Source organism: Aulonocara stuartgranti (genome assembly GCF_965226115.1).
Source record: "Aulonocara stuartgranti genome assembly, chromosome: 15".
NCBI classification, from domain to species: domain Eukaryota; kingdom Metazoa; phylum Chordata; class Actinopteri; order Cichliformes; family Cichlidae; genus Aulonocara; species Aulonocara stuartgranti.
The window spans coordinates 8,533,688-8,553,494 of record NC_138951.1 but is presented as its reverse complement, the minus strand read 5'-3'; positions in this window follow the sequence as shown (position 1 = coordinate 8,553,494).

The following is a 19,807-nucleotide window of genomic DNA, read 5'->3' as shown; positions in this document are numbered from 1 at the left end:
AATTGGATTCGAAAAGGGGAAAAATGGAAAGAAAAGCAAAAAAAATTACAAAATCTGTCTGTCTGTGTTTTATCCAGTCATTTGTAATATCGCAGTCTGGATGGCATCTGTCTGTGTATTTGTGTTAAAATGAACAAACCTCAGCAGCACCTTCTCACACTTCATTTCACCCTAATCAGTTTTTGTGCGAGTGTGTCTATTAATTGTCCCACGGGACACAGACATAATGCTACCGGAGGCTAACTGGAGATGATTAAGAGGCGAAATGTGAGATGTGATAAGCATGGCCCTGACACACACACACACACACACACACACACACACACACACACACACACACACACACACACACACACACACACACACACAGAGAGAGCTCAGATCAATTCTCGAGAGACCCCTGACAACCTATGAACCCCAAGTCCCCGGGCAGGAAGCAGACAAGAGTGTGTGTAAGCTCATTAGTGCACGCACGTGTTTGTTTGTGTACTTGTGAATGTGACCCAAGCTCCGGTGCAGCTCACAGACAATCCCACTTAGAAGCAGAGGACAGACACAACAGCTCCGTACCTTTAATCACAAACAGATGTGTGCTGATCTCTGTGGTTTCGAATTATTGGATGATCACACCTAATGCTCAGTGTGTTCCTGCATACTTCTCTGATGAAACTGCCGCAGCATGTTGTGTAAAAGTTCAGCATGAAAATAAATCTAAAAAAAAGTTGTTAAACAGACTAAAGCATTGGGCTGTTAGCACTTCATAACTTTAACTGTAATAAATATGATAAATATAATACACTTTCTGCCTTGTTCACTAGCAGTTGGACTTGACAATTCAGGTGCCATTCTCTTCATGAGAGAGAATGGCACCTGGAAAAAGCATAGAAAAAAAGGATAGACTTAGGCCTCAGTCTGCAGTTTGAGGAAGGGAATCTCCTTGGTTGATCAGATCCACAATTACTAATGAGAGGTGTGAGAATTGAGAAAAATGGAAGGGCAGATGGGACACGAAAATGAGAGCAAACAGTCAAAAGTGCAGGAAGACGACATGTAGTCACAAAAACTGGAAGGGAAACGTGTGAGCTATGTCCCGCTCCTGAACTTCAGATAAAGAATTTCGACTGCTGATTAATGTAATTATCTAAACAGCTAATCATATGTAAGCAAATGAGTGCATTTAGGCATGTAAACATGGTCAAGACAACCTGCTGAAGTTCAAACTGAGTGTCAGAATGGTGAAGAAAGGTTTGGTGCCAGATAGGCTGCTCTGAATATTTCACAAACTGCTGATCTACTGGTATTTTCACACACAATCATCTCTGGGGTTTTTAGAGAATGGTTTGAAAAAGAGAAAATATCAAATGAGCGGCAGTTCTCTGGGTGAAAAATGCCTTTACTGATTCTAAAGGTCAGAGGAGAATAGCCAGACTGCTTCAAGCTGATAGGAAGGCAACAGTAAGACAAATAACCACTCGGTGCAACTAAGATATGCAGAAGAGCATCTCTGAAATGCACAACGCTTTAAACCTTGAGGCAGATGGGCTAAAGCAGCAGTAGACCACACCGCGTGGCACTTCTGTGAGCTAAGAACAGGAAACTGAAGCTTAGGTTTGCACTGGCTAACCAACATTGGACAATAGTCGACTGAAAAAAAATGTTGGCTGGTCCGACAAGTCTCAGTTTCTGCTACAGAATTTAGATTGAAGGGTCAGAAATTGGCGTAAAGAACATGAAAAATGGATCCATCCTGCCTTGTATCAACACTTCAGTGTGCTGCTGGTGCTGTAATGCTGCGGGGGGATAATTTCCTGGCATACTTTGGGCCCCTTAGTAACAAAGCAGAGATTATCTCAAACTGGTTTCTTGAACATGATAATGAATTCATTGTATTTGAGTGCCCTCGACAGTTCCCAATAGAGCACCTTTAGGATGCCGTAGAACAAGAGATAATGGATGCGTAGCTCACAATTCCACAGCAGCTGTGTGATGCTATCATGTCAAAGTGGAACAAAATCTCTTAACACCTTGTTGAATCTGTGCTATGAATAATTATTGCATTTGTAAACACAACAGAGGCAAGGTGTAACGTAGGATAATGTACACCTTCTGTTTTCCATCCAAAATTATGACAGGTTTTATTTACATAAAAATGAAGATAAATAAAATAAATAAATAAAGATGCTGGCAAGCCACATTCATGAACGAAAGTGTAAATGTAACCAAAAATGAGATTTATAGCCACTTTCTTGGAAACTGACAGAACAGTCAGTGTTGAAAAATTACAGGAAATGAATGGGGTTATGGGAATGTGTTTGAAAAAAAAGAAATGTTTTATATATCTACATCACATATGACACCTCTTGAGTGGCAGGAATGTTAAAGATAAAGAATAAACAGAAACCTAGTTAGTGATTTCAGATCCCTCGTGCTATAGATTTGTAAACTGTGAGGATCTTTTTTCCCATGGAAAATGTTAGATGACTCAGAGCTGAAGCAGCTCTCCTATTTAAATCAGTCCAAGGGATTAACAACTGTGTTGCAAAATATCTGGTTCCTTTATAAAAAGCTAAACGTCCAAGCTTCTGTAGATGAAATGTGTTGGAGGGAAATGTTAACTACGACTCCCTAGAAGCCGATCGCTTCTAAGTGATCACTGATTTTGAGATTTTGTCATGTCTGTGCGATCAGGAGAGTCGGGTGAAGATTATGCTGTTCAAAGAACAATTACAAAAAACATAATCTTAATCATTCTTTGTCATGACATATTTTATTACCTGTGGTGCTACAATTTGATAAACTGGAGAGATAAAGCATTTGTAATTGCTCCCATTTCAATTCCTGCCTGTGACTGGCTTCTTCTGCTATATGTGACCTCTTGACCAGCCAATCACAGGCCATCTGAATACAAAGGGTGGGATGCTGCCCTTCTAGACCTTTTAGCTTGTCATGCATGTTATCATGTCAAAGCAGTGACTTTGCTGTTTATTCTCCTAGTACGTTAAGTTGCTGTTTCATTTTTCTTCCTTAACATTTTGACTTGCTGCCTGGAAGTGGAGAAAGCTGGGATTTTAGTTATACTCCCTTTTCTCCTTTTCCCCTCGTTGATAAGATGTTATTTTCAAGATTGTAACCTTTCTTTGTGTGTGATTTATTAACTATTGCGATGATTTCATGCTTTCCCCTTCTGTGAAAAACTATTGAAATGTTAAACAAATCTTAATTTTCTCTCCTGCTGCTAATATTCCAGAGAAGTGTTATTGCTTATGAAGCACTCTTTTTCAAACGCACACACACAAGTATAGGCAAATAGTCTCCGTCACCGCGGTGTGTCAGCTGTAGTCCAGCTGTTTAATTCATATTTACTTTCTAGCTTATTTATTTGATAGCAGAAGTCTGCATCTTAAGAGGTGAGAAGTGTGTGGGTGAGTCTGTGCGGGTCAGAGGCTTCACATGAATCAGTGGACAAGGAAGCGTTCCTTGAAATGAGGTTAATACTACCTCAGATGAACAATGAAACACGGCATATGACACTGTGTTAATATTAGTTTAACAACGTCTAAATACACCCTTTGTCATGGCTGGGTCTGTGACCCAGCATTTTGAGTTCATTATATATTGTGTATTTCTGTTTTTAGTATGGGGAAATGTTAAGTTCTTGTTTTTGCATTATTAGTTAGAACTTGAGTCTTTGTTTTTTGTCATTTATTGTTTGGGTTAAGCTCATCTAGCTCTCTTAAACCCCTAAGTTGTTCAGCCTTAGTTCTGTTTATTGGATCTCCTCATTTCCCCTTCCCCTGGATCTTAGTCTCATTTGCCCTTTATGTTCCACGTCTCATGTTGTCAAGCCCATGTTGTTTGGTCTGTCTCACCATGTTTCCTGTTTTATTTTGAAAGAGTCCTCTGTTCTTTGTTCATTGCATTTAGTTTCACTTCCCCTGTCCTGTCATTGGGTTAATGTGTGTCATGTCTCCTTGCCTATGTCTGCTCTTGGGCCCTGCTCTAACTAACACACCAGCGCAACGCACTGTGACACCCTTACCATAGAAATAAAGACGGTAAGTAGCAGCCAGGTGCTGATAGTCAAATGAAATTCATCAGCTGATCATCAGTAAGTGTGAGCATTTCGATTAACACTGAAGATTAGGCAGTTTGCTGGTCTGCAGCAGTCAAGTGTGTGTTAATACAATGTGAAGGAGGAAAGACATCAGCAGTGATCCTTTTTTTTTTTTAATTTCTTCAGGGTGCTTCAGGAAAGTCCCCGTCCAGTCATGCATGTAGACATGTGCTCAAAGTCCTCACCAACACCGCCCAAGCACCATCTACTATGCAAAAGGGAAAAATACACACAGTGAAATACAGAAGCCAAATACAGTACTCAAGCAACTAAAAAAAAAGGGAAATTATGTAAAGGCAGTATGCTGGTTCATGCGGTGAGAAAACCCCGACTCCCATCAAGACCACGTGACTAACAAGAGCCCAAACACCAACAGATACAGTGGTGGTGATGGAAGCCCATACGAAACCAGACACTAATGTTTTCAGCTAGAAACATGCAAAAAGGCCTCCACCAGAGCCCACAATACCCAACAAAGGCCAGACAGCACTGACAGCCAGGAAGAGGAGCCCAGAGGACCACAGGAGCTGAGGGACAGCTAACAGAACCAAAGCCTAGGAAAGGCACCAGCTGGTACAACCATAGCGCCAAGGAGCAGCAATGATCTTAATGAAGATGCCCTTCAATCTGGTGAATGTTAAACTTTAAGTGTCAAAAGCCAAAGTTTTGGAATCTAAAGCTGACTGAGATTTTTCTTAGGGCTCGGTTCAGGTGACTGTGTATGTTGGGAGAAGAGAGTGGTCAGTGGGAGCCAGAGGTACTGTGAGGTTGAAATGTCCTTATTGTGTTTCGTCTTTACTTGGTGTTTTCCTGAGAGGCAGCAGCAGGAGGGGAATGAGCTGACCATGGAAACCAGTGCAGGCAGGTGACTTTCCTAAGTTCCCCTCTCAGAAAACGAAGACCAGCTTAGAAATCGAGGAGAGCTTTGCACAGAAAGTAAAACAAAGCTCACTGACCGACAACAATCTGGTGGAGAATTTTGGCTCTAGCTGGTCCTTAAAAGCTGCTCACTGATTGGATGGAAAGCAGGTGTGTCAGACAAGGATCAGGACCTGAGAAGGCTCCACCACCAGGTGGAGCTCGGAGGAGGGCCCACCCATGGCCACTTGTGGGCAGGTAACAGAAGAACCTCAAGCCAGAACCAATCCATGCCAATAAGGGCATTTCCAAATAATTTGTTATTTTACTGTGAGAAAGATTTTTCATGCCAATCTTCCCAGAAGTGGAAATCCCAGCAAAGGTCAGATTGCTCAGAGAAGAATAGCAAAAAACCCAAGAGCTACATCTCAGACTCTACATGCCTCAATTAGCATGTTAAAGTTCATGACAGTACAAAAAAAATACAGTTTGTTTGGAAGGGTTTCCAAGAGAAAGCCTCCTCTCCCCCCCCCAAAAAAAAATCTGGCACAGCTTATGTTTCCTAAATTACATTTGAAAAAAACTACAAGACTTCTAAAACTTTAAAAAAAAATTTCAATGCACAGCACTATGTATTGCAAAAACCAAACCCAGCATATCAGCACAAACATACAAACTGTCAAACACACTGGTGGAGAGGTGATTGTTTGGGCTTGTTTTGCAAGCACAGGACCTGGACACTTTACAGTCACTGACTTGACCATGAACTCCTCTGTATACCAAAGTATTCTAGACTCAACTGTGAGGTCGCCTGTCTGACAGCTGAAGCTGGACCCAAACTGGGTAATGCAACAGGGCAATGATCTCAGGCACAGCAGCAGCTCTACAAGAGAATGACTGAAGAAGTGGCGTACTTAGTTTTTGACACACCTCTTCTGCATTTGGCTGAGTTTTTATTAAATAAATGATGACATAGTGTAATATGGCATGTGTTGTTATTAAACTGAGGTTGTATATTAAAACCTGCCAAGGTCAAGATGATTTTATTAAATTATGTTTTGATATATAAAAACTAAGAACTGACAGAGGTGTACTTTCTGTATTACTTATGGGCACTTTGGCAATGTTGCCATCAACACAGTTGCCATCTTCTTCACTTGCTAAAGTTGGTGTTTTTAGTAAGTTACTGTCCATACAGTCAAGTCAATACAACCTTCCCATTAAAAAATGCTTTTCAGTCTTTAATTATTATTATTTTCCCTCTGGTTTAGCTTCTTGTGATCATAACTGAAGACAATGCATCCACAATACCCTAAATAAAGACATAAGTTGAAGCATCTGGGCTTTACCAGTACTGATGACACCTCAATCCATTTTCTGGGCTTTTTTACAGCAGTGTTTTTTCTTGGTTTGGGAATAAACAAAGAGCAGATCCATCAGCTAAATGGTGGCCCTTATCTATTTCTTTCCTCCTGGATGCTAATTAAAGATAATAAACCCCGCAGATCATTTCTCTGCTGCTCCAAACTCACCGTCACCTCTGCTCTTCTCACACTCACACACACATGGCCAGATGGGGTAAGAAATCATACACACCCGCTGAAAACACACGGTCACTGGCTTTCCCTAAGGCGGCAGGTGTGTGTAAACGCCGTGTCTCTGCGCATGCAGAATTCACATTTACACAAAAGTGAAATGCGTGTTTAAATAAGCAGCAAATAATAAGTGGCTTTTAAATACACATAACGCTAGATCTTTCAAACACAGTGCATAAAAGCAGACACACACACACATTTTTCTGTATGTCTAAGTTTTAAACCCCTCGTTTATCTTGATTCCACGCCTTAAACACAGGTGTTTGGAACGCTTACAGATGAGACTCTGATGCCAAATATCATGATATCATGTATCTATGTTGAAGCCCTCTCTCTCCCACAAGTCACTCGCAATCATTTCCCACAGAACATTCCCCTCTCTGTCACTTATCACAAACACACGGACTCTCTTCTCACCAGCTCAGTCAATACGCAGATATTTATTTAGCTTAGAAACAGAGTCTCATGCTCCTACGATTTTTATTGAGCAAGAAGATAAAAAGGCGAGTTCTGCTCTGTGTCCATTAAGGCCAAAATGGCCAGAAGAGCGTCTGATGAAATGGAGTAAACTGTTGTGGTTATCTTCCCTCTTCCCTGGCTGCCGCCGTGGAGAAGAGCCAGAGAAAGCTAGACCGACGTAAGTTCACGAAGCTACACAATACTACACAGACTCAAAATCATTCACACAAAATCCAGCACACACCCACACACAAATACACTGCTCCTTGGTATTGCCCATGTCTGTATTTATTTCTAACCATAACAAAGCAGGCAGATAATGGCTGATGGGACAGTCGTAAAAATAACCTGGCACAGGTCTGTTTGGATAAGTCTCTCCTCCTTACCCCCTTTCCCTCCTTCTCTATCCCTCCATCATGTTTTATTGCTCATTGTCCACTTCTTTTCCCACTCTATCTATCTATCTATCTATCTATCTATCTATCTATCTATCTATCTATCTATCTATCTATGAAATATGAAAAGGAAACATGGATAATACATTCTCATCTGCTGTATATTTGTTTTGGAGCAGCGTGGACATCCTTATCAACTGAAAAAGCAACAGGGGCTGCTTATTTTCCCTCCAAACTAGCCTTTTTGTTTGCATAACATATAAAATACTTGTCCAAATATGTTAAAAACTGAGCATGAGGGGGAAAAGGGAGACAAACAGAGAACAAAGAAATGCCGTATATCACCACAAGCACTTCCCCCATGGCCAATTTGAACTTCCAGACAAGCACCCACACATGCAGACGGAACCCTGAGAATAACATGTTAACGTTTATTAAACTCACTCTTTCTCTTGGTGGTATCGTGACATTAAATGAACTGAACATGCACGACTTGGTGGGAAAAAAGTGCAATTAAAACCTGTAATGTGTGATTTTTAGACTTTTTACAGCAAAGGAGAACTGCTGTAAACAGTATATCGGAATAACTGACATGTTTTAATGTGTTATGAAGAATTTTATTAAGATATCATTGTATTATATAAAACCTGATTTAAAAATTCTATATCATCTTAACCTGGCCTTTTTTTTAATTTTATTGTACTGGTCCTAAACTCTGTGCAGACATTTCCAGCAAAAACAAAAAAAATCTCTGATAAGACCACTGAATGCTACCTTTATAGCAACTTAAATCCAGCAGATGAATGATTGCTGGCAAGCTGAAGCCCATGATATTTTTGGCAATAAAACGCTGAATACATTTATCAAATATAAAGCACTAAATACTGGTTTGGATCCAGAACATCCAGAATATGTAAGTAGAAGGGATGCACCAGTTCCAGTTAGATACAAGTAGCCTGGTTACATTTAGATACATGAGCAAAATATTGATCAAAGAGGTTTTTTAACAGTAAAAATAGCAACATGAACAACATGAAGCGTTAAGAGGAAGCACTAGCTGTAAAAAGCTCTGTATATATTGTCACTTCAGATTAATCTATTCGCCTTGAAGGAGAGGTCAGAGGTCAAATGTGAAATGATATTTTAAAACTTATATAGTAATTTCTATAAGTTGATGCCACACTCTGTAAGAATCATAGTTTCTAAGTTATGAGGCTTTTCAGTTTTTGACCAATAAATCACTGAACTGACTTTAAAGATGGATGGATGTAAGCCAGATTTTAATGGATTGCTATAATGACCCTTCTCTACACCCCCACAGAGCTGCTTTCTACTTTTTTCCCACTTTCATCTTTCATAAACTTAAAAAAAACCCCTGAAATTTCTCCTCCTTCATCAACCATCACCTAACATCAGTGCACATGCATCTCTGATCATTACTGTTGCCAAATGTGTGAAATATCCATAATGACTTTAAAAGCTGGGATAGAGGACCATATGCATCTTCCCTACCTTCACCTTCCCTACCTGACCACTAGTGGCTGCACATTAATGAGTGCCACTTTAAGTCTTTACAAACATTACGCTCACCCAACATACTTACTTCGAGAATTTTTCTTTGAGAATTTACATCTGATCATTCCCCAATCTGAATATTTTGTGTGGGAAGATAAACCTTCCCACACTGCAAACCTTTTCATTACCCAGGACGCCCTTTTCTTATGAGTCACATTCAATAAAAAACGGAAACAATTAGGTTGAAACTCAACAACAAGGCAGTTGATAACTTCAGTAAACCTTCTGAACTCCAAAGGAGGACATTGTGGGCCTGTAAAACGCTGATCTTCATGTCTGATGAGAATGGGACGCCAATATTTTATATCTTAGTGGAGGACTGGGAACACAATATATCTGACACAGCTTTATTGGCTTACTCTTTAATGACTTCCTGCACAGAGCGAGGCTTGACGAGACAAAGGGAGTCTAACTCACAGGGAGAATTCTTTCTATTCTTTCTTTCGGTTTTTGGACTCTCTTTAAACTAAATATACCCTTTAACTGCATCTGCTGCTCGCACCCATTCACTGCTTGTATGCTACACATGTGCCGTAGCGATTCGTCACTCGCTGCTTAATGTCATTGCGAGAGACTGTAAAGTAAATGCCTGTTCAACATGATAAGTATATGACCTTGTCCGTGTATTCCTCAGTGTACCTCTGTCTCTCTCTGGACAGCTAAGATGGGGATACTAATGAGCGAATGTTCTGATGATGAAGCCTTTTTCCAAGAATCTTTTCTCCCAAACGCCCGTGGCCTTTGGATGACTCCCCAAGGAGACCATTAATTTAGATATCAGTGTGTGTGTGTGTGTGTATTTCTGTGTGTCTGTGCGTGGGCATGCCTTTTGTGTGTTGCTCATAAACGAGTGGGAGAATTTTTATTTTTTATTTTTTTTGCTGCTTTGTTTTATCAGTCACACATACAAGTCTGTGCAAAAGCAGATCAAGTAGAAAAGGGCAGATCTGCAAAAAAACTCAACAATACCACACACGGTGCAAACAATCCTCCCAGAATCTTTGCCACTAAAACACAACACCCCCCTTATCACATATCCCTCCTTCCCCTGACATCATTCTACACCTTCACCCCAACTCGCTCCCCAAATGCCACCCCAAAACATCCTTCTGTGTCAACACCTCCCCACCCCTCCCCTCCATTACGTTCAAATTTAGGCTTCTACCAGCAGAAAGTTTAAGAGGGTCCTAAACTTACACACACTTGAAAACACACATGCAAGAAAGGCCAAAATGTTGACTATGAATATGGCACCTGTGCTCTGCTTTTACATAGACTAACATGCACAGTATATAAAGGGTTATATACAATCACCTCCACACACGGGGGTGATTGTCCCCCGCGTTCTGTGACCAGCCCACGTGGTTTCCAGCTTCTTCATGTTCTTACAACAGTTTGTTTTCAGAGTGCTCTGTTTTGTAGAAAAAGAGGAAGAAGCCACTCTTCGAAGCTTATAGCAACCAATTCCCTATCCAAACCAATCCCTTTTTTTTTTTTTTTTTTTTTTTTTTGCCTGTCCCATTTGGTTCTTTAGCCATCAGAATTGTTGTCTGAAGACCAACAAGGATACCCAATGGATTTACTTTGCCAAATGGATCATCGTGGCATTGCCGTATTGGTCCATTTGGTCGATCTTTGTTTTTATTATTTATTATATTTTATTTTCAGATGTTACAGACGGGACAGACATGAGTGAGGGATAGGAAAGGGAGAAAGAAAGAGGAAGGAAAGGAAAAACAGAAGGGGAGAGGGACAGTGAGAAAGGGGGGGAGAAAAAAAATAAAAATCTCCTGGATCACCTGTTGAGAGAAGAATAGAAAACAAGCAGAAAAAAAAAACAAAGCAACATACTAAACACAACACCATCGCATTAATCTAGCTAAGTGTAAACAGCAGTAAATACTAAATATTCAATGTTGTTGTGCAGCACGCAGGACAGATGTGCTTCGAAGTAGCAGCCAAGAAAGGTGTAATTTGGGTCTACGAGCAGTGAACACCCATGTGCATACCTGTGTGGATCCGCGCGCTTGCATTCCAAAGGTTTCTCCATGTAATGATCTGCTAGGGAGTGTGTGGGGGGGCCACAGCCCCGTCCTCCGGGGTGTGAAGCGGGTATGGAGGAGATCAAAACTCCAGACATCCAGAGGCCCCCAGAACACAAGAGACCATGGAAGACCAACAGAGGGGCAGCCGCGCCACTGTTCCAGTAAGAGCTGAGGAGAGTCCCAGATGAGGGCTCACTCAGCAGCCGCGGAGCAGAAGCCAGGGGGAGTTGCAGTGACGCGCCCATGAGCTCCGCCGGCCCCCAGCTGTGCCTGAGTGACCGAGCCCCAGGCCGAGAGGCCGGGGGCACCCCACCTCCGAAGGGGCCCAAGCGAGCCCTAGGCTCCAGGCCCCGATAAGCGGCCGCCAAGGAGTGAGCCGGTGTGTGCCTGGACGCCCACCCCCAGACACAAAGAACCACCAACGCACCGACACCTGAGGGAGTCCGCCACTGGCAGGGGAAGTGGTGGTGGGCGGAGATAGGCCTCCAAACCTTGGAGGGCCTGAGGTGTCCCCCAGAGAGGTGGCGTCTGATACCCAACCTGACATATAGACACAGACATACAGGCACACACAGACACAAACATCCATTCCCCCCCCCCCCCCCCCCCCCCCATGCTCTCATATGCACTCACTCCACACTCAACCAACGTGGAGACAGACATAAAGAGTACACACGATCACACTCCCCAAGCGTACTCTACAAACCGGGTCTAGGTACCCTTGCCCCTGGAGGGGGGAACTGCACCCAGACCCAGGTGGTGTTACCCTTTTCCCTGCGGTGGGGAGAGGCAGACCACCCCGACTCCGTAGCAGCAGGGAGGCCCCACACTCCAGACCGCAGTCGGACGGCCAACTCCTCCTAGCCCTCCCGCTCCAGCAGGCCGCAGAGAACGGGGGTGGGAGAAGACTCCAAACCTCACTCCACCCGCTCATTGTAGTGTTGATGCATGTGTGTTCTAAGGTGCAATTAAAACCCAGGAGGGCATGGAGCTACCTGCCAAGGAGCAGCAGGTAAGCGCATAGTCCCTCCTGCTAGCCCTCAATGTCTAAGTGTATTTAAAATCGAGAGGTGGGCAACGACGCCAGGGGTGAGGTGTACACCCTGATGGTAATTTGGACTCCGTGATTGTGCCCACCCCCAAGATCCTATATGTGTGTGTAATGAGAGTGTGAATAATGTGAATGTCTAAGTTGTGGGATAAAATTGAGGCAGAGGCAGCTAGAAGGGGACAGAGGGGGGGGGGGGGGGGGGTAGCCTCCTCTGCACCCTGGTGACATACCCCTACTCCAAGGCCCTGCATGTGTGGGTGGTTGTGGTGGAGCGGGAAGAGGGAGGCAGCTGGAGATGGGGAGGGAAGGAAGGGAGGGGCAGGTAACCCCTCCCTGGGGCCAGCTCCCCCGCTGACCCCAGTAGGCACTCCCATACTCCGCGACCCGCCAGGGAAAGGGGGCCCAGGCCCATCCAGACCGGGGCCCAGTGCAGCAGCGCCCCCCGGCCCCACAGAGCCCGGGACAGTCCACCCAACCCCACCACAGAGAAAACTGCACCCACCCCACCATCCACTCATCTTCCAGACTACATAAGACAGTAAACGCCCAGGCTGAGATCTTCCTCCACCTCTCCTGTATCTCCCCCTCCTGCAGAGAGAGTTCCTGAAGAGAGGAAAGCTCCTGCAAGATGTGACCATCTCCCCCACCAGTTGAAGAGCCCCCCAGGCGGCTCGACGCACCGGCGGCACCCTGCTCCAGGGCTGGGCCCCCATGCACCCACCCGCCCACAACCCCGGCAACACACCAACCAGGACCCAAGCCCCCAAGGCCCGGCCCGGGCCCCAGCCCAGAGACGGAGCACCCCCAGAACCCCACGCCCATCCCGGACCCACCCAGGGCCAGCCAGGCTACCAGGTCAGTAACCCACGTCCGTCAGCACAGACCCTCCCCTAGCCCCGCTGCACGCAGCCGCGAGGAAACAGTCACCTGAGAGCCAACAGAGCCCCCAACCGGACATGACCGCTACCCCGGGTTGAGCCCCCCAAGGAAGATGCCTCCGGTGAACCCCCCGACGCCCTAAGCCTGTCCCTACCCCCACACCAATCACAACAGTGAAGGCGGGACCAAACTATGACCCCCCACCCCCACTAGGTGATGGAGCTGATAAAAGGAGCCCAGAGCAATTGATCTGATGTGGTGGCAGAGGCTGTGTCAAGACTAATGTAATCTAATAGATAATTTCTATATTGGTTAGAATTAAGATTATTTTTATTTTTCCAGTTCATGAGGACTGTTTTCTTGGCTATGCATAGGGCAGTGAAAATCATATGGGCTATATTCTTTTCTGAAGGGACATTATCTAAGCTGCCCAGTAAACACACTAAGGGGGAAGTTGGAATGTTACATTTCAGACACTTTGATAAGTCTTCACATATCTCGCGCCAAAACTTTTGCACTGGTGGACAGAACCAAAGAGCGTGGATGTAATTGTCTGGTGTATTGCCTTGACAGTCTGAGCAGTTGTTGGAAGATGTAAAGCCCATCTTGAACATCCGATGACCTGTATAGTGCACTCTATGTAGTATTTTGTATTGTATTAATTGCAGACTGGGTTTTTTAATTAATTTAAAGGTTTTTAAGCAAATCTGAGACCAGAAGTTTTGGTCTAAGCTGACTGATAAATCTGCTTCCCACTTTGCAATAGGAAGGGATATTGATTCATCTAATTTAGAAAGTGTTCTGTATATTTTAGATAATAATTTGGGGGATTTAAGAGTAAGAAAATGTGCCGCGCTTGGTGGTGTTTGTAATTCAACTTGACTGAGGTTAAATTTTTTTTTTTTTTACTATGGATTTAATTTGTTGATATTCTAAAAATCTTGTCTTGTTGATCCCATATTGTGCAACTAGTCTGTCAAATGGAATAAATTCTGTTCCCTCTAATATATGTTCTAAGTATTTAATTCCTTTACAACTCCATTCTGGGAAATTAATCATATTATTGTTTTGTAATATGTCAGGGTTATTCCAGATAGGTGTACGTTTGCATGGGATTAATGAAGACTCCGTTATTTTTAGAAACTCCCACCATGCTGTCAGAGAAAAGCTGATGTTGATACTTTTAAAGCATTCATGTCTTTTGATGTTTGAGCTAATAAATGGTAGGTCTGAAATCTCTAGATCCTTGCATAGTGCCTGTTCAACATCTAGCCAGGGCTCAACTAAGAAGGTATGTTTTAACCATTCTGAGATGAACTGAAGCCTGCTGGCTAAGAAGTATTGGTGAAAATTAGGCAGATCTAATCCTCCTCTATCCTTGGTTCTTTGTAGCGTTTTTAAGCTGATACGCGGGGGTTTATCTTTCCAAAGTTCGTTTAAACCTGTGACAGGTTTATGAGTTTCTTGTAATAAAACAACATCTGCCTGTAGTTTTTTAAGCTGGTTAAATATCTTTAACCTCTTTCCTCTGGTGCCAGCTCCATTTACATTCCATGTGGAAAACCTCAGCATGCCCATAATTGTGTGTGTATGTCTAATGATGTACGCTGGGTGTTTCGTTTAGACAGGTGGAGAGAATGTGGAAACATCCCTTGTTTGTAAATAGAAAGAGAAAAAGAAGTGTGGTGAGAGGCTCCATAAGTCTGACTATGTGTGTGAATATTCACTAATATGAACAAGCGTGGCTTGCTTATGTGTCCTGCAAGTCTGTGCGTGCTGTGAGGCTGTTGTAAATGTGCTGCCCTTGAGCTGATGTGTTTGCGTGATCGTGGTGTGAAAATATGGAGAAATAGAGGGTGTTGTTTGTAGGTGAGTGGGGAAGTAGGTGACCACAGCAGTGAAAGACAAGAGAAAGAAAGAAACCACCTGAACTGTGAGCAACAACAACAAAAAAGAAACGAAACGGAAACATTCCAATTAAAGCAATGACGGAGGGTGACGGTGTTATATCTGCTATGACATCATACTGATATTACTAGGTTAAACCCATGTTAAAGGGGAAAGTGTGAATGAATAAGAAAAGAGTGTAGCGGGTTCTTATCTGGAGTGCAGTCAATATAACCACGGTGTGGTGCCGGGGTCGCGGTACAGCTGTCCGTCCACGTAGAGCCGGTCCACGGCGATGACAGCACGGGAGCCTTTCTGGATGAAGCTACGTCGAACTGGGAACAGGACCTTGCGTCGTTCCAGGATCTCTTTGGGGAACTGGTCGTTCACGCTGAAGTCCGTTCCTTTCAGCTCTCTGCCGCGACTCTTCACCTGTTCCTTCTGTTTGAATTGACCGAATTTGGCCACAATAGGCCGTGGTCTCCCGGTCCGCGACCGCGCGCCCCCCAAGCGATGTACTCTATCGAAGTTGATGTTCTTTACGGTGTCCTCCGGCAGCTTCAGGTGGATTTTGATGAAGCTTTTCACCGTTGCCTCTGCGTATCACAAAGTATCACACTTTTACACATAAATATAAATGTATGAAACAGGCCTGGCTCCACAGTTTGATGCCTAACAAGTGAAAGATCCCTAGTTTGATTCTGGGAGGAAACACAAATCCTCAAAGGTTGAGTCAGGAAGGGGATCCAGCATATATCCGACCCCTTGCAAATAAGGAGCAGCTGAAATTAGTAAACATATTAGTGTCCGTGATGTTTGTTGTAAAAAATACTAGGCATACTTTGCACATAATTAATTACTCAACCCTTATACACATGTTTAAAATATTTTATGTGCAGATGAAAAGAAAGTTGGTGTTTATATCTAAAGTTATCGACATTTGGAGGCATCAGTCTGTCTGGGGAGAACCTTTACCATTTCACTTGGAAACATAATGCCAGAATAGCATGCTTCCGTACCCATCTAATAGTATCTATTGAAAGCTGGAGATTGGACGACCCTAGTAGGGAACTAGGAAGCTAGACATCAATGACACGAAATGAAAGGAAGAGACAGGCAAGCACGGGTCGTTGATGAACAGCAACTCCAGGCAGCTTAAACAGTGTCACTTACGTGCTACTTGGTTACTTGGATGTATGCCAGCTGAGCCATCAGCTCATGCGTGCTGGGGCTGAGATCAGCTGATCTGCTGCAATTTGCGGCTGAGGTTAGGTTTCCAGCTAACGCTACGCTTGATTTCTCATGTTGCACCACTGAAGGCAGGCTGTGATGGACGGGTGACCTGTCTGAAGTGTTCTCCATATCTCGCTCTACTATAAATCAGCTTCTGTACAGGCTTTGGCCTCCTGCAAACCTAAGTTGGATAAACAGTTAAGAAAAAAAAAATCATTACCACAATTTGCATGCTAATGATGTGAAAACAAGGGCAGGGCAAGAACTGTAAAACTGCTGTGCCTGACTTCTTTTTTTTACTTCAGAAACTTGGATTTCATGCTGAACCAGCTGCAGCACTATTCCCCTTCTAATCTGAAAATAGCAGGTGCATTCTCTGAGGAGTGGGCTTGCATCAGATAATGCTCATGGTAATGTCATCCTTTCCCAAACTAGTCTAAACATGGCTGACTCTGTAACATTTTTGCAGGTGTGTTAATGTTACAGCTGTTAATCTGACATGATGAGTGTTGGGCTGATTGTCTGTCCTCTGGAGTTGTGATGAGAGGAGAGAAGATTTTTACTTCTTTATATATACCCTTTTTATCCCCCACCCTTTTCTTTCTTTCTTTCTTTCTTTTTTTTTTTTGCTGTGTGATCGACAGTAAAAGTTTGCTCTGTCTGACTTTTCTGCTCTACAGTTCTCCTCAATTATTTAGGTGAATGAGCAGAGAGCAGAATTGGGCTCCGCTGACACATTTGCAACTGTTTAGTGTTAAAAATCAGCTCCTCATTATATGAACTCTATAGAAGAGCATAAAAAGATGCAGTATTGTGTCTGTAGAAAACATTAAAACATTGCCTTAAAGCAAATAAAACAGCTGCTGCATTCCTGTTGTTAGTTAAGTTAGGAAGGATTTTCCTCAAATCATGCAAAACCTATAAAACATGATGGATTCCAACAACACCTGCTGCATTTAGGGCTTGTCAGGGATTGTGTACATCTCTCTCCGAGCAAGCCTGTGTACAAATATTTCACATAAGGGCGTCTATAAATTGTATGAGTGTGTATGTGCTTGAGACCAGTGTGTTGGCTGTGCCCCTGATGCCTGGCTGACTGGTCCCAGTAAAGAGTGGAGCTGATATAAACAGGCCTGGTTGTTTCCATGTCTCTGTTTACACTGGGAGACCCCAGAGCAGCACTACACAGGGTACTGGATTCCCTCTTCAGAGCGAACTCGCACACTATTCATCTCTGTCTCATACAGAAACCATTACTCACAAGCATACACATACAGTACACCGGCACGGAGGTACAGCGTACATGCGTCAAAGTGGAAATTCACCTACACACATGTTACTTAAGCATTTCTGTTGTTGCATCTCCTTCCCCTTGTGCTTATCACTTAGACCTTTTTCTTACTGTAAACATTCCACACAAAGCCATCAAACCAATGCTGATCTCAGTTGTGCAACACTCCTGCAAACACTCTTAAAAGCTCTCTAAGTCCTTTTGAAATGGGCCTGTGATGCACACCCAACATAAACAGAACCTAACAAACACTCCCAGTTTACAGGGAAAAGTGAGGTCCCCCCCCCCCCCCCCCCCCACCCACCCTCTGCAAAAGACACTAACATAAGGAAGTCAAGTTTTTCAAAGAAATTTGGTAGACGTTAGAAGGCAGGAAGAGACTTTTTGGTGGAATGTTTCCAGGAGATTTTTGTGACTGAGTCGAAAGAATACCAAACTGTCCAGATCATCTGGGCATTCTGATGAAAACAGACCTCTTGGGGCTTGGGAATTTATGGATACGCAAACAACTTTCACCCTTGTTAGCTGAAATATATTTTCCACCCAATAATAAATGCTTGACCAAAATTATTACCCTTCTATACTACTTTTTGCTTTTGGAGGGTTATACATATGTATTCCCAGGAATAAAAAAAAAGACAGATTTATCTTTCACTTTCCCTTTGTAACTATCTCCTTGACATGCACACACAAAGCAGTTTCAGTGATGGACCGTCTATTTATTCTTAGACATATTTGCATCTCTTAAACCGTAAGTGCTTGCATCTGTGCGTTTACATGCCGTATCATCTGACCTAATGAGAGTAAGAGCATTGTTCCCCTGGGAAGAGGCTGCCCCAGTGATATGCGGCCCAACAAATTGTAAACATACTCCTGCGCCCTGCGTCAGCTATCTCACAACACACACAAGCGAGTGCACGACGACAATGCGAGTGGTCTGACTTTCCTAACCTGCTCTAAATCTGAACCTTTATAGTAAACATCTCGGGACATCTGAACAAGCTTCTTATACGGGGATGGATGTGAATTACAAGGCTATATTTCACCGAGAGAAGACTTGTATGATTAAATGAGAGGAGGGGAAGACACAATTTGGTAACTAGGGAGGAAGAACAATAACAACAAGGCTGAATCATAAAGAAGTTATTTTGCTGTTTTGTTTGGGAGCAAGCCAGGAAGGAGAAGTGTTTGCAGCGAGCCAAGATGAAGAAGCTGGGCCACGGCTCACAATGCGCACGTGTTCATAAGCAAGTCATAAGTCAATGGGTATTAAAGCACACAAACAAACACACATGCGCACACGTACACACAGAAACTTTGAAATCTGCGATTGCTTTAGGCAACATTATCTCATAAAGATGATATGTTGTTCTTATCAGTTTAACATTTATGCTGTATTGTGCAAAGTTTATAAAATGTAAATAAATTAAAAAGAGCTCAAGTCAGACCAACAATATTCATATATAAATTATCAGTCTGCTTAAAGGTCAAAGTCCCCACAGAATGCGACAGCATGCAGGCACCTCAGCATCCATTGACTAAATTCATTCATGAGTCACAAGAGCGACTGCAAACGCTCTCATTGATAACATAAACTTTCCAAACTTCAGTCTGCTTTTGTAATCCCGTTCAGAATTCCCTGGGGAGTGTTTACTGATTCACAATCCTTGGAGATGCCACTAATCCGCACGTCTTAAATGTCAACACATCATAAAAACTGACAAAGGTTGCACACAGCAGCAGAAAATTAAATTTGCCTCATTTTCCTTCTTATGAAAGCCAACCTTCCACAAGGTGGTGCCAAACAGCTTTAAACCAACATACAGTTAGTCTGCCTGCATAGGCAGTACATTTGTATGCGCTGTAACCCAGCCTATTGCAGGGCAGGTAGGCAGTCATGAAATATTAAATATTTGTGATATGCTTTATTACTATGCTTTATGCTTTATTAGTCATAGGTGATTGTGATTCCATGTGCTGTTAAAGTGAGCTTTGTTAAGGCTTTTTCAGTGGTTCAGTACATTCATGTCACCTGGAGCAGTATAGGTACTAACAACCTTGTCTTTAACTTTTCAAAGATGGGAAAAAGGTCGTGTAATTATCATGTTTTTGATAACAAAATCCATGTAGGTCTACAATATCATAAGGCAATAAAAACAACAAAACAAAACTTTACAAAGAAATAGAATACGAGTTAAAAACCAACAAACAAACTGACACAAAATCAAAGAACACACACACTAACTAAAAGCCTCCTCAACCCAATTGGATCTAATTCTGGGAATTTAAAAGACCTCCATCCATGGTGACTGAGATGTCTAATAGACACTGAGAAAGTCAGACTTGTACTGGGGGCTAAAGTCACTGACTGGTTAAAGAACTAATAGCAGTATTTTGGTGGTAAATCTGGATTGAACTGGAAGCC